At 37.6% G+C, this 13,723-nt stretch overlaps 1 protein-coding gene across 13 annotated transcripts in view; it reads right to left on the bottom strand.

The window, feature by feature from the left end:
- The window catches only part of PUM1 (pumilio RNA binding family member 1), a 127,832-nt gene that overhangs the window by 77,500 nt on the left and 36,609 nt on the right, over positions 1-13,723 (bottom strand). The window lies entirely within an intron of this gene.

The following is a 13,723-nucleotide window of genomic DNA, read 5'->3' as shown; positions in this document are numbered from 1 at the left end:
GTACCTGGGCAAGGACAGAAGCAAACTTAGCAAAGCTCCTCAGAGTCTCTGGACCTTCCACAGCATTTCTCTTTCCTCCAAAACATACCCTTCTCCACTCTTCAGCTGTGTGGCAAGCGGCATCTGAAACAACTCCTAATGTCTGTACCTCTTGGTACTCAGTCCCTTGTGTAATTCCCCCTCTTATCCCCCTCTTATCTTATCCTCTTAAACTTAGCAAAGCTCCTCAGAGTCTCTGGACCTTCCACAGCATTTCTCTTTCCTCCAAAACATACCCTTCTCCACTCTTCAGCTGTGTGGCAAGCAGCACCTGAAACAGCTCCTAATATCTGTACCTCTTGGTACTCAGTCCCTTGTGTAATTCCCCCTCTTATCCTGTCTGTGGGCTAAACCTACTGACTTGCTCCTAAGGAGTAAGAGAGGGCAAAAGTGAGGGGGTGCCGCTTTCAAGATTGTCTTTAAAATACTGACTTCCATCTTGCTTCTACTCCTCTCTCGCCCTCTCACCTTCTCACTTTAACGAAGCTAGCTGCTATACTGTGAGCTGCCCAATAGAGAGGCCCATATGGCAAGGAACCAAGAGAGGTCACTGGACATCAATTCCTTAGGAACTGAGGCCCTCAGTCTAGCAACCCACGAGAAACTTAATCCTGATATCAACCACGTGAGTAAGCTTGGAAGCAGCCCCTTCCCCAGCTGGACTTTGAGATGACTGCAAACCCAGACGAAATCCTGACTGCAGCTTGTGAGGGACCCTTAAATAAAGAATCTTGCAGAGTCATGACTGGGCTCCTGACCTACAGAAACTGTGAGGCTTAAACAACGTGTTGTCTTAAGCCACTAAATTTTAGGGTAATTTGGAACACAGCAATAGATAACTAATACAGCTGTAAATATACGGGAAGAGTTTTATTTAAAACATCTTTAAGAGTCTGTTTTCAAGAAGCACTTCTTGTTCCATTTCTAATATCTAAAATCAAAGTGCTTTTTTTGAATTTGGAAAAAATTACATCCGTTCCATTTCATGTTTTCCCCTATTTTGTCTTATAGCCCTTCTGTATTAAAAAAAAAAAAAAAGACTGGCTTTTTAAATTCGGCAAAATTAAATGGACTTAAACTTGTTAAGCTTACTGAGAATTAGTAGCAATCACATAGTCAAGCGTCATCTAAAATAAAGACATTGTTCAAATCTGATCATATTAAAAGGAGCTATAATCTATTGAATATAAAACACAGTGATGATGAGTATCCAATTGTTATTTCAAATTCAGATTCAATCCCTCTAAAGGTAATATCATCCACAGCACTGGCTAAAACATCCTGGTTCACCAACCCACATCAGGAGTTGCCAAACCTTCACTTACACCACACCTAAATTCAATCATCAAACATTCAAATGCAACTACTGTATGAAAAGACACAGTTAATGCTTAACCCATCAAGAACCTGGAAATACTGTTCTTTGACAGGACAACAAAGAACAGATCGCAGGAGAGGTTTACAAAATTCAATTTAAAGAAAGATTAGGCAATTAGAGGATTAAAAGATTTCACAATTCTAAAGGAAGATAAGGGAATTAGAAATTGGTCCAACAAAAGCAAAGGAGACCCAGGGAGTCAGACGTAGGCAGTATCAACCAATATGCATGTTTAGGGAGAGGACATAAGATGCACAAACAAGTCTGTCCTTATAAAAGCAATTAATGCATCAGGCTAGATAGTAGCTTGGGTACAGCAGCCACTAAAAACATCCAAGTAACTTCTCTGGCTCAGACTGCTTACCAAGCAAACTTAAGAGAACTTTGCTTCCTCCTATAGCCAAACATGCTGATCACTGAACACAATTATCCTGTCCACTTGAGAGTTGTTATTTCTCCTTATAAATCAGTAAACTGCATTTTAGTTTTCATACATTAATCTCTTGTGGTTCTAGTCAGTATAGGTCAGTTCTATAATCCAATCGTCTCTAAATTAGTAAATCCCTTTCAAGACCTACAAACTGAGAACCAGGGCTTGGGAGGCCCTACCATCCGACACAGCAATACAACAGACCTTGTACTCTTCCATGTACTGTCCCATTAAATGGGATTCATAAGTGCCTCTCCAATAGTATCTGTTCTCCAGTCCTTAGGAGAAAAACACATACACTATTTATCCCAGCTTGAACCACAGGTTTGCAAAAGAAAAGACTTAAGGAGAGTAAAGAAATCAGTAAGCTTATTCATGAGGCTTCTGGAGAACAAAGTAGAAATCAAGCACTGGTTTAGGAGCAATGTTAGCCACTTGGGAAACCTCTAAATTGTGTTTGGAAACACCTTTTTTTTCTAATCATCTAAAGAAAAGACAATACACAAAGCCACACTTGCACAATCGACCACAACATTAACCCCTACTAAGAGTCCTTTAAACAGAGGTGGAGACAATAAACTAAAAGGCTTGAGAACATCAAAAACCTCTAGGCTTCTTATTTTAAGAAGTAATATAGTGGTAAAACACACACAACTACTCTGAAATCATTTTAAAAAACAAACAACAACAAAAAACTGGTCTCAAATCCCAACTGTGTGATTTTAACTCATCTAGGCCTTTTCCCACCTATAAAATGAACTGTTATGAACATTAAATAATATAGTGTATAAAGGAGTAGTACAATGCTGGACTCAGAGTAATCACTCAAAGAATTAGCTGCTAATATTATTTAATAACAAAATAGTAACCAATAGACTTCACACTACTAATGGCATAGCCAATGAAATGCTCCTGTGTACTCAGCTAGCAGATGTGAGCACAACATCACCCAGCCCACTTAAGTGTAAATCTATAAAATTAGGAGCCCTAACAAAACACTGCAGGAAGAACTATGATTAGAGCTTTGCAAAAACTAAGAGGCAAGCTGATTATTAAAGACTGGATGTGTTTGACCATACCACCATTATTTTGCATAGATGGAAACTCCAATAAGCACTCTGTGCTCAAGAGGACTGCTTACACACAACACAGGCTGCACAGAGCTATCTCTCAGAGCAGAAATTTGGCTTCTTAAGGAGTACTGTTCACAGGGATGCTACAGCCCCGAAGGCATGAACAGGTTTAATCATCTCATGTGGCAATGCAAACTTCCAACACAAGCTTAGTTTCATTGGAATGTAGCCAATGCAGGAGTCAAATACCTGATATTTTAACTAGCTGGTAAGATACAGCCCCCCCCCAATTTTTTAATCTCTTGATAAATATTCTCATTACATTAAAAGAACTTGATATCAACTCAGAGAAAGGACCGCTCAGTACTGATAGAAATAAAGAAGTATTATTGGTAAACACTGTCACATGTTCTAGTCAAAGCTCTGACTGTGAAAACTGTGTAATTTTCAGAAATCCCTTCTCAAAATCTTAATGCCCTAGGGAATTTACCTGGCCCTCCATACCATAGAGGGTTGTTGTGAAATCTAGTGAGACAGTTCATAATAAGTACTATAAACTACACACAGAAGTTACTACTAAAGCTTTAACAAGAAACGGTTTAAATATAAAAGAATAAATCGATATCCTTCACAAGGCTTTAAAAAAAAAGGTACAAATATCCATTCACTGTTACGACAATTCTTTTGGAAAGAGTTCTGAAAAAATATACAGTAAAAGTCATGTTCAACTCCTACACTGTTGGTGGGAATGTAAATTGGTGCAGCCACGATGGAAAACAGTATGGAAGTTAAAAACTAAAAACAGAGTTGCCGTATGACCCAGCAATCCCACTCCTGGGCATATATCCAAACAAAACTACAATTAAAATACAATACAAATAAACATATCTATGAAACAGAAACAGACTCACAGATATAGAGAATGGACTTGTGGCTGCCAAGGGGGAGGCGAGTGTGGGGGAGTGAAGGGTTGGGAGTTTGGGGTTAGCAGATGCAAACTATTATATATAGGATGCATAAACAACAAGGTCCTACTGTATAGCACAGGGAACTATATTCAATATCCTATGATAAACCATAATGGAAAAGAATATGAAGAAGAATACATATATGTACAACTGAATCACTTTGCGGTACAGCAGAAATTAACACAACATTGTAAATCAACTATACTTCAATAAAAATTTTAAAAATAATAATAATAAATTAAAAAGCTGGAAAAAGCCATGTTCATTCCTGAGAATTTATCTCAACATTAAAGAATTCAAAAGGAAAAAAAAGCTTCACATTCAAAATATAAGAGCAAAAAAGTTGGGAGCAAACTAAATGTTCAATAAGGTACAACTATATGCAACAATACAAGCTCACCCAAAACAGCTATCAGGACTATATGCAATATTTATAAAATAACATTAAATTTTAAAAGCAAAATACAAAATTGTACACGAAAAGACTGCTTCTCCTCATGCACCCTTCCCTTTTGGATCAAGATTGGAAAGAAAAATAAAAACTGAAATAGGTGCTCGTTGATGTGGGATTATGGATGACTTGTTACAAAATACACTTTTATTATGATTTAGAACTGTTTAATAAATAAAAATTGAGATTATGGTGGTACAGAATTCACTACAAATAAGCATTTTCTCTTAAGCAGATACATTTCACTTCAACATAATTTCAAAGTGACAAAAGTTAGTGGGAATTTTGAGAGAGCTCACACCGCATGTTTCAGATATGAGTTGGCCAAAAAAATTTGTTCGGGTTTTTCCATAAGATGTTACAGAAAAACCCGAGCGAACTTTTTGGCCAAACCAGTATTTTTAAGCAAGCAGATAATAATTTCCAATCCACTTTGAAAACTGTAGCTTAAATAAGGGATGGTGAAAATCTTCAATGGCTTAATCACAAGCCAATCATTTTTTAATTGAAAATACCTAAGTATATTTAAAAAATAAATAAATAAAGATGATGGTGTTTTCATTTTTCCCTTCTCTTCCAGGAAGTTTAAGGAACACGACCCTCTAAATTCTCACTTCCCATTTATATATCTACTAATTAAGTATCCTGCATTTTTTTAATCAGTTACTCAATACTTACATGTAAAGATTATTTTTAAATGTTTAAACATTTTTGTTCTGTTTCATTTTATTCAAATCGTCAAAAAACTGTCTAAGAATCAAAATTTGCTATAATTTTTTTCACATTTCACTTACTAGGCAACATCACAATCTGGCATCTAGTAATTACTGCTTAAAATTTTCAGTCTATGTGGCAAGATGATTACTAGTGAAAACAAATTTCCATATTAATTGTCTCTCAACTAAATCTCTTTTTGTTGAAATCTAATATACTCCTTTTAAGAAAGAAAAGTTTAATTTTCTGCATAATTATAACTGCAGTATATAAAATTAAGAGATTTTTAAAAAATATTTTCCAGGGTTATTAAGCACTTTTCATAACAAACACTGTTAATAGTTGTATCTAACGTCCTTTAATAACATTTCCACCACTAAGGATGAAGTTAAACAAATCACTTAGGCCTGGCCAATATGAGGTAATTTGATCTTCTCTCTCATATCTGAAAAACCAGTATTGTTTTTCTGACCATTGAAAAAATAAAATTTTAGCATCTGAAGTACTCGAACTTACCCTGAAATGCACAACCTGCATGAGCCACTACTGGAAGCAACAAAAGCAGTAAAAAACAAACAAACAAACAAAGTTCTCTGCCCTGAAAGAAAAGATTAAAAAGAAAAACCGGGACTTCCCTGGTGGCGCAGTGGTTAAGAATCCACCTGCCAATGCAGAGGACACGGGTTCGAGCGCTGGTCCGGGAAGATGCCACATGCTGCAGAGCAACTAAGCCCGTGCTCCACAACTACTGAGCCTGCGCTCTAGAGCTCGCGAGCCACAACTACTGAAGCCAGCGAGCCTAGAGCCTGTGGCTCCACAACAAGAGAAGCCAACGCAATGAGAAGCCCATGTACCGCAAGGAAGAGTAGCCCCCGCTCTCCACAACTAGAGAAAGCCCGTGCGTAGCAACGAAGACCCAACACAGCCAAAAATAAATAAATAAACAAACAGGCCAAGAATTAAAATTTTTTTTAAAAAAAGAAAAGAAAAACCTACCAGGAATCAAACTGGAACAGTACCGGGCACAGGATGGTCAAGGAACATCTTAAAGGATGGGGGACTTCAGAGCGAGAGGACAGCGGAAAGGACTTTCCACAAAGAGCAAAGGTAGAAATGAAAGCAGGTGGACCAATAAAAAAGGAATCCCGCCACCAACTAGAGGCGCAGTAAGGAGAGGGTGAAAAAGCACAACTAGTCCAGCTGCCAGTGAGGCTTTATGGAGCACTGAGGAGCTGGGCTCTAATCCAACAGGCAGCAACAGGGAGTAAAATCATAAAAATTCATTTTAAAAGATTAATTTGAGGGACTTCCCTGGCAGTCCAGTGGTTAAGACTCCGCACTTCCAATGCAGGGGGCACGGATTCAATCCCTGGTTGGGGAACTAAGATCCCGCCTGCCGCGAGACGCGGCCAAAAAAAAAAGATTAATTTCACATTCCTTTACAAAAAGGAGTGAGGGAAAGCAAATGGATGCTGGGAGGCTAAGCAAAGAGGTCACTGCAGTAACCTAGGCATAAAATGGTAAAAGAAGGGACCTGTGGAAATGGGAGCTGGAAAGGTACAAACTGCTGCTTAGATGCCTCTCTCAACTTTCAAGGCATTTTTTTTTAAGTTATTTAATTTCAAAAGGAAAGATTCATAGCCCATTACGATGATCAAGAATGAAGTCACTAAGTATACATAAGCCAGTCTACCACTGAAGTTATTTTAATCAGGAATCTATTCCACAGAGTCAGCTGAGTCCAAAGCCTAGCTGAAAACAGGATCCAAGTATGTAAGAATATGGTGCTGCAAGTTTAAGTCTACAACTGCAATGGGTAAAGTTTTAAGGTTGTCCTGAGGATCCACTGCGAGTTGCTGGGGAACAGTAAGAGCAAAAAGAGCAATCACGTAGAGATAAGAAGAATTTGGTAGCTCTTAAATTTTAGGACCACCACGAATTAGACTGAATTGCAAACAGTTCTTTAATTGATGACTACTGTTGAACTTAAAAATGCACTCTGGGGAATTCCCTGGCGGTCCAGTGGTTAAGACTCCATGCTTCCACTGCAGGGGGGCAGGGGTTCGATCCCTGGTTGGGGAACTAAGATCCCGCATGCTGCAAGGTGCAGCCAAAGAAAACAAAACAAAACAAACCAAAACAAAAACGCACTGTCTTCAAAGGAGCACAGGGGTTCCCCAGTGTTCTTTACCACACAAAAAACACAATCACTGTTAACAACTTCATCCTTGAAACTAAACACACAGAAGACATTGGTTGTTCTTTCAGAAAGCATGCCCTTCAAAAATAAAAAATTCAGAGATACTGTTAGCACCTCAAGCTCCATGAATACTTTGTGGTAAATTAACCTGGGGCAAGCTCCACACTAATCCCTTCTCCACTGCACATCCCTTCCTGAAGCCACTGAAAGTAAAGTTTTCCTTATACCTTCCCGCTTCAAGTTATTGGAACAGAGCCAAAAGAAGTTTCTTTTCTCTGATATCTTCATAAAACTTCACGAACAGTAAACTGTGTTCAGAAAATGAAGATATTCCCCAGGTGAACCAGGCTTTTCTGCACGATATAGAAAAGGCACGTAAGGAAACAGAAGACAATGTTATCCCGGCCACCTTTAAGTTCCCTATAAATAATGTCATTTGTTTTTATCTAAGTATAAATTACATGGTTTGATCTATAACATAACCATATTAAAGTTATACTAGGTCTAGACTTTAAATAATTATATAAATGATTCCTTGCAATAGTACCTGAGAGCCCAGTGTGTAAAAGATAAGCCTCCAGATCACTTAGGAAATCTGTAAAGTTCATGAATAAAACCATGAAAACATCTACATTGCTTCATGACCTACCCCCCTCATATTCCCAAAGCAGGAAGCAAACAGCTCAATTAAGAGAGGATAAAGAGTCCTTTGCCTCAAGATGGGACCAAACACTCAAACCCACCCACACATCCAGTCAGCCTCAGGGTATTTTTAATTATTAAATTGACAAGAGAAGTGTCTTAGTATGCCAGATATGGACAGGTTCCCTCTTTCATGTGTTCCAGGAGTGGAAAATTTCACAGATGTGCATGTATATCACAGATGTGCATGTATACAGGGAAGACCAACACAGAAAATAAACTATTTCTTCTACACATTTTGCTATAATGAGGACCACAGAATTCATTAATTAATTAAGAGACAATGAATTAATTTTGGTGTTCTGGTTCCTCATCAGCAAAACAAAAGTAAACAAGAAAGAATTACACACAACATAGTTTAATACAAGCTTGAACAAGAAATATAACAACAGCAATTCCAATTTTCTAAACACCATTATGGCTGGTTGTATACATATGAGGATATTTCCATGCCCCAGCAGATGGCCCAGAGAAAGTGTCCTATGATTACAACTACATTAAATAAAAGATCCTTTATAATAAATGCCCTTATATAAGATTCTATTTGGATAACAGCATTGCTGACATGCTATTCATCCTATGTACTCTTCGTAAAATAATTATTGAATAGTTCAAAAATGTAGATTTGCAGAGAGGACTGAATAAATGCTTTTCAGTTTTGTCTGCTCCCCATCCTCCCCTTCACACCCCCACATCCCTGAGGGTGGAAAAGTAATATGAATAGAGAATACAGGCAATATTTATTGAATTGAACTGAGGTCCCTTGGGGGGAACTTCTGATGTAAAAGAGAAAATAAAGAGGAATCCATACTTAGAAAAAAATATTTACTGGTACACGATTTATTCAACACAATATATTAGGCAGCCACTGTTTACAAAGTACATATTAGCTGAAGCCCCTGCCCTCAGCAAACTTATGTGCAAGGAAATAGAAAACATTTACACAAATCACTATATATAAAATAAATTAGGGCCATAAGAATGATATAAATGAATAATGTGCTACTGAATTCCCCTCTGTAGCTTCTGGTTGGTGAGAGCAAGAAAGCTTTCATAGAAGAGCTGATAACTGAAGCTGGACTGCATACTGGGTAGGCTCTGGACATGCAGAAATGAACAGTAGAAAAGCTCAGGATCTGGAGTGATAGAGAGCTGGGTTTAAACAGCTGGCTCATGATCATGTTAACCTCTACAATCCCTGTTTGCCCAGTATATAAAGGACATCCTAATATTGTAGGACCACTGTGAAGACAATAATGTATATGTGATTAGTACAGTACCTGGAAAATCATATATGTTCAATAGACTGCAGCTATTATTATTTCTGAGCCTAATGAAATAGAACTTGATGTCAATCCACATCTTGACAGTTATGATCTTAGCTGGAGTCACTTGACCTTAGAACTCACTTCCCTCATGTAAAAATAGTCGTGTCTCTCAAAAATCTGTTGGGAGATTCACATAGGTAATGAAATCAATGCCAAAGTGTTTTGAAAAGTGTTAATGTATTACTGTAGTTAATTAGCTTACTTTCAAATAAAGCATACTGATGTGGATAAAAAGAATAAAAACATTTTAGACAAAGGAGGATAAAAGGGAAGAAATTTAATGAAGACAGATAAAGCAGCATGTGGATCAGCTATTTCCTGATGCACAGAAGCATGTTTTACTGCATTCAAACATTCCAAGATGGCTTAACGTATACAGTCGTTAAGTCCACCCATTCTTCCCAGTGCAGGACAGAAGGGAGATATTGGAATGTGTGGGGTTCCACACAGGTCTCAAAGTGACAGGACAGAACTGGGCACCAGGTTCTAAATGTCAGATGCACCCATGTTCGCAGGGTTAGAAGATACCTTCTTATCATCTTCTTCAAAATGCCCAATCCTAATCCCAAAACATAATAGTTTTGATCCCAGGAACTTCCAAAACAAGACTCATAAAAAGGTCAATTCACCTCTAACATGGTCATTAACCTAATAAAGGAAAGTTATTAACTTCCTCCAGATCACTTGGCCTGGCTAGCTATGTCTTCTCTAAAGGAACCATTTCATTTTAATAACAAAATGTCAAAAATGCCCAACAACCAAATGGTATTAATACAAAGTTAATGGAACTAGGCAGCTTTTACCATTCCTATGCATACTCAAAAGCTGCATTCTGGGGGGAAAAGGATGTGTTACACTGCTTGGTCAGATATTTTTATAATGTACCACAGGCTCTATTTATTTTTCATCCTTTCTGCAAGAAAGGCTGCAAGATCTTGCTAGCAGACAACACATCTCCTTTCCAAAATTCAACCCAGTTTAGAGTCAGCTGAGTTACTCTTATGGGACCGTAACTGCAAGGAATTTACAGTGTGAGGTTAGCCCCTCTAGGGCTGTGGATCATAAAAGTACTTTTAGCTACCCAAAAGCCTCCCAATTCTGTGAGCCATCATGCCATGGTGGAAAGATGTGGACTTGGTATCCACATTAGGCTCCTACTTGTCCCGATTTCACAATTACCACCCTATGAGCCCTGATGGACAGACACTTCAATGTCTTATGTAGCTGCACAGTGAATGAGTCACTTAGAGAATCCAATGAAAACTTACAGAACCTCTACATCGCACTCTAAAAAAACCCATCTTTTAGATACCCTCTGGCATATCCTAGAAAAAGGAGAACTAGTCCTATTTTCTATCTTTTTAAAGCTAGAAGTAAGGGCAAACTCCAAGAATCTTAGACTTAAAAGGGTCCTGGAAAACTATCTAGTCCAACATGTGTGTCTTATGGATGAAAAAAAGCAAAGTCCAAAAAAGATGAATGCCTGAGGCAAGGCCAAAAGCAGTGGCATTAGGGTTCTCATCCAGTGAGCTCTTCATCCCACCAAGTTATACCTTTCTTTGGGTTAAGAGCTCTCCAAATCATTGTCAAATTCCTTCCTCTACAAGCCGTTCTGCTCTCACACTTACAGGCAGAATTCCTATGTAATGTCTAATGAGAACCTGCAGCTATGTTTTAAATACATCTCACCTTACTCTACTTCCAGGAACGTGGCAGGATTCATTATCACTCCACATACAGATGCACTTTCCAGATTTCATTCCTGAGGTTTACAAACGTGTTTATTACCAAGGGTAAGCTTTCCTATGCTTCAGTTTTCTAAAACAAAGATGAAGGGCCACATACCTAAATACATTCCATTTATTCCAGAAATAATCACTATTATTTTAATGTCCCTGAACGCTGTCAGGTTTACTACATGTAAAACATTAAGGACTCTTAAAAAAAGTTCCTTGGTTTTTAAAAGTGAGAAAACCAATTATTCAGAATAAGGTGGCTTTTCTGTCAAAGACTCTCAAAGTACTTTCAAACGAGAACCACTATCCTCTTTGCAAATGCATCCCTTTCAGGATGTAAAATAAATAAGTCATGCAAGACCATAAACCAACCAAGGCAGAAACAGAACCCAGAAACATCAGGTCAATGAGCCTTCCTCAGTACTACAAAGATACACTCTTGAATACTCAACAGAAATAATCTGTGCCTTTAAACTTTTCAGGACTGGACTTAAAGTTGAATGAAAGGGGCTGCTAGCAAGGAGAGTGGATGAAATATTTGAAAATAATTTGTAGCCCTAAGCCTAAGACATTTTCCTATCTTCCTTCTTATGTTGCCTTTTTAGAATAGGAGGTAAGTAAAGCACTTGTAGTGTGTCCTTCAGCTAAGAACAGCTAGCTGTACTTCAGACAACCAGCAAGGTTTGAAGGCAAAGTTTTATTAAGTAGTCACCTCTGAGCAAGATTTCTAAGAAACACTATCTAGCAAAGTGACTCCAGGAGTCTAGCACTGGCTTTGATGAGAAAAAAAAAAGTTGCAAGAGCCAGGCAGCACTAACTTTACTAGAAATCAATTACTTTGAATCGAGGCAATTCTCTTTGAACTCTAAAGATTCACACATTCTTGAACATAGGTATCATCTGCCCTAATGAGGACTCTCACACAAGCACACAGACACACACAAATACAAATAAGATAACTGCAGCAAAAAAATACTGTGCCCGGCTTTATAAATCCATGCAATTTACTTGAAATTTTAGTGTTTATATGGGTAAACACTACATTTACACACATCCCCTCCCAGAGATGCTTTATTGTTTAAAGGGAAGGAAATTTAATGACGTTAAACTAATTAGAAACTATGCTTTTTTACTTTATTATAAAAGCTTGCTTTCTTCATCTCTCTTTTGTGCCCGTCTCCCTTGTATCTGCAAAAAACATTCTCCCAACCTATACCTATGTGAATCCTAACTAAACTAGAGGACGTTTCCCAAGTCCTATGCCTCCATCCAAGTAACCACAAACTATTCCTGCCAATACTGATCACTCCCTTCTCAAAACAGGAACCATACAAAGAAACACAGTGAATTTCTGTTGTCATGTGTATTCACTCCTTCCTCAACTAGCTAAAGAAAGAGTTCTTTGAGTACAAAAACCTCACTCCATACTTAACTTAGTTGTCCCCTTTGTGCCTGGACACTGGGTTATGCTTTCAAAAAATAACCTCAGTTAAGTGTCTGTATTTTGGAAGGGAAGTGTATTAAGCATTTTTTTAAATCCTTCGCCAAATATCAACTGTTATAAAGCTTACTAAAATGAGATTTTTACCATCAATTATTTTATAAGTATTGGTTTCATTTACTCTAAGGGCACGTGCTTTGGAGAGGTAGCCAGGTCAGAGTCCCAGCTCCATCACTTTCTAGATGTGTGACCCTGAGCAAAATTTTTCTTTATCTGGATAACAGAACCATCCTGAGAGAGTTATTGATGAGATAATGCATGCAAACCTCTTAGCATCTGCCTAATAGATGGTCAACAAATGGTAGCTATTATTATTACTTTGTTAATAATAAGGAAAGAAGAGTGACACTGCATTACTGTTGGAATGTACTTTGTTTAGTTATTTCCATATGCCAACACCTAGGTCTGACGAATTACATACAAATATCAAAAAATGACATCTCTAACAAAAATAAGGAGGTGCAGTCTGGAGACCTTGTGGGGAAGGGATATTTTTGGAAGAAGAAAATGATTTTTTAAATATTTTTGTTGTTAATTTAAATAAAATTCACTTTCTGTTCACTCTTCTTCAATTAGAGTTAAGTCTTTAAAGATTATGAAGTGTTGCTTATAAAACAGTAACAGGGCATTATTTTTATTCTGTGTAACTAATTTTAAAAGACTGGGCTTAGATTTTTGGTAGAGTGGACCAGGTTAGAACACAGGAGTGCGGAAGCAGATAAATGTGGTTTCCCCATCTATAATTAATATGACACATCTGTTAACTTTCTGTTCAAACTGTGCTCCAGAAATTTAGTGAGAAAATCGTTTACTCAATAACCAGATAGGGTTTATTGATGTGCACTGTTTCATTAATATTAGGCAGGCACAGGAAACATAAGAACACCTACCAATCTGCTCTTCAAGCTCTAGAGGAAACACAAAAACAGGCCAAAACCCCATGAACCCAAGATGATAGGACACTCAACTCTGACCACAAGATGATTCAGAAAAGTTGGAAACAAAATCTTATAACCAAGGAAGCAAGAATCTTAGGATCAAAACACAAAGACTTTAACTAATGCCCAGCCACAATGGTAGTCAATGAATATTTGTTATAAATCAGGAAATTATCTTAATTTTGAGTCCTCGGAACCTAGCACAGTGCCTGGATCAAAGAATATTGGCTAAATCAAAGAACAAATGTATTTAATGAATAGTATA

Source organism: Eubalaena glacialis, chromosome 3, assembly GCF_028564815.1.
Source record: "Eubalaena glacialis isolate mEubGla1 chromosome 3, mEubGla1.1.hap2.+ XY, whole genome shotgun sequence".
NCBI classification, from domain to species: domain Eukaryota; kingdom Metazoa; phylum Chordata; class Mammalia; order Artiodactyla; family Balaenidae; genus Eubalaena; species Eubalaena glacialis.
The sequence above is the reverse complement of the archived record's forward strand: the minus strand, read 5'-3'. Positions and strand labels throughout refer to the sequence as shown.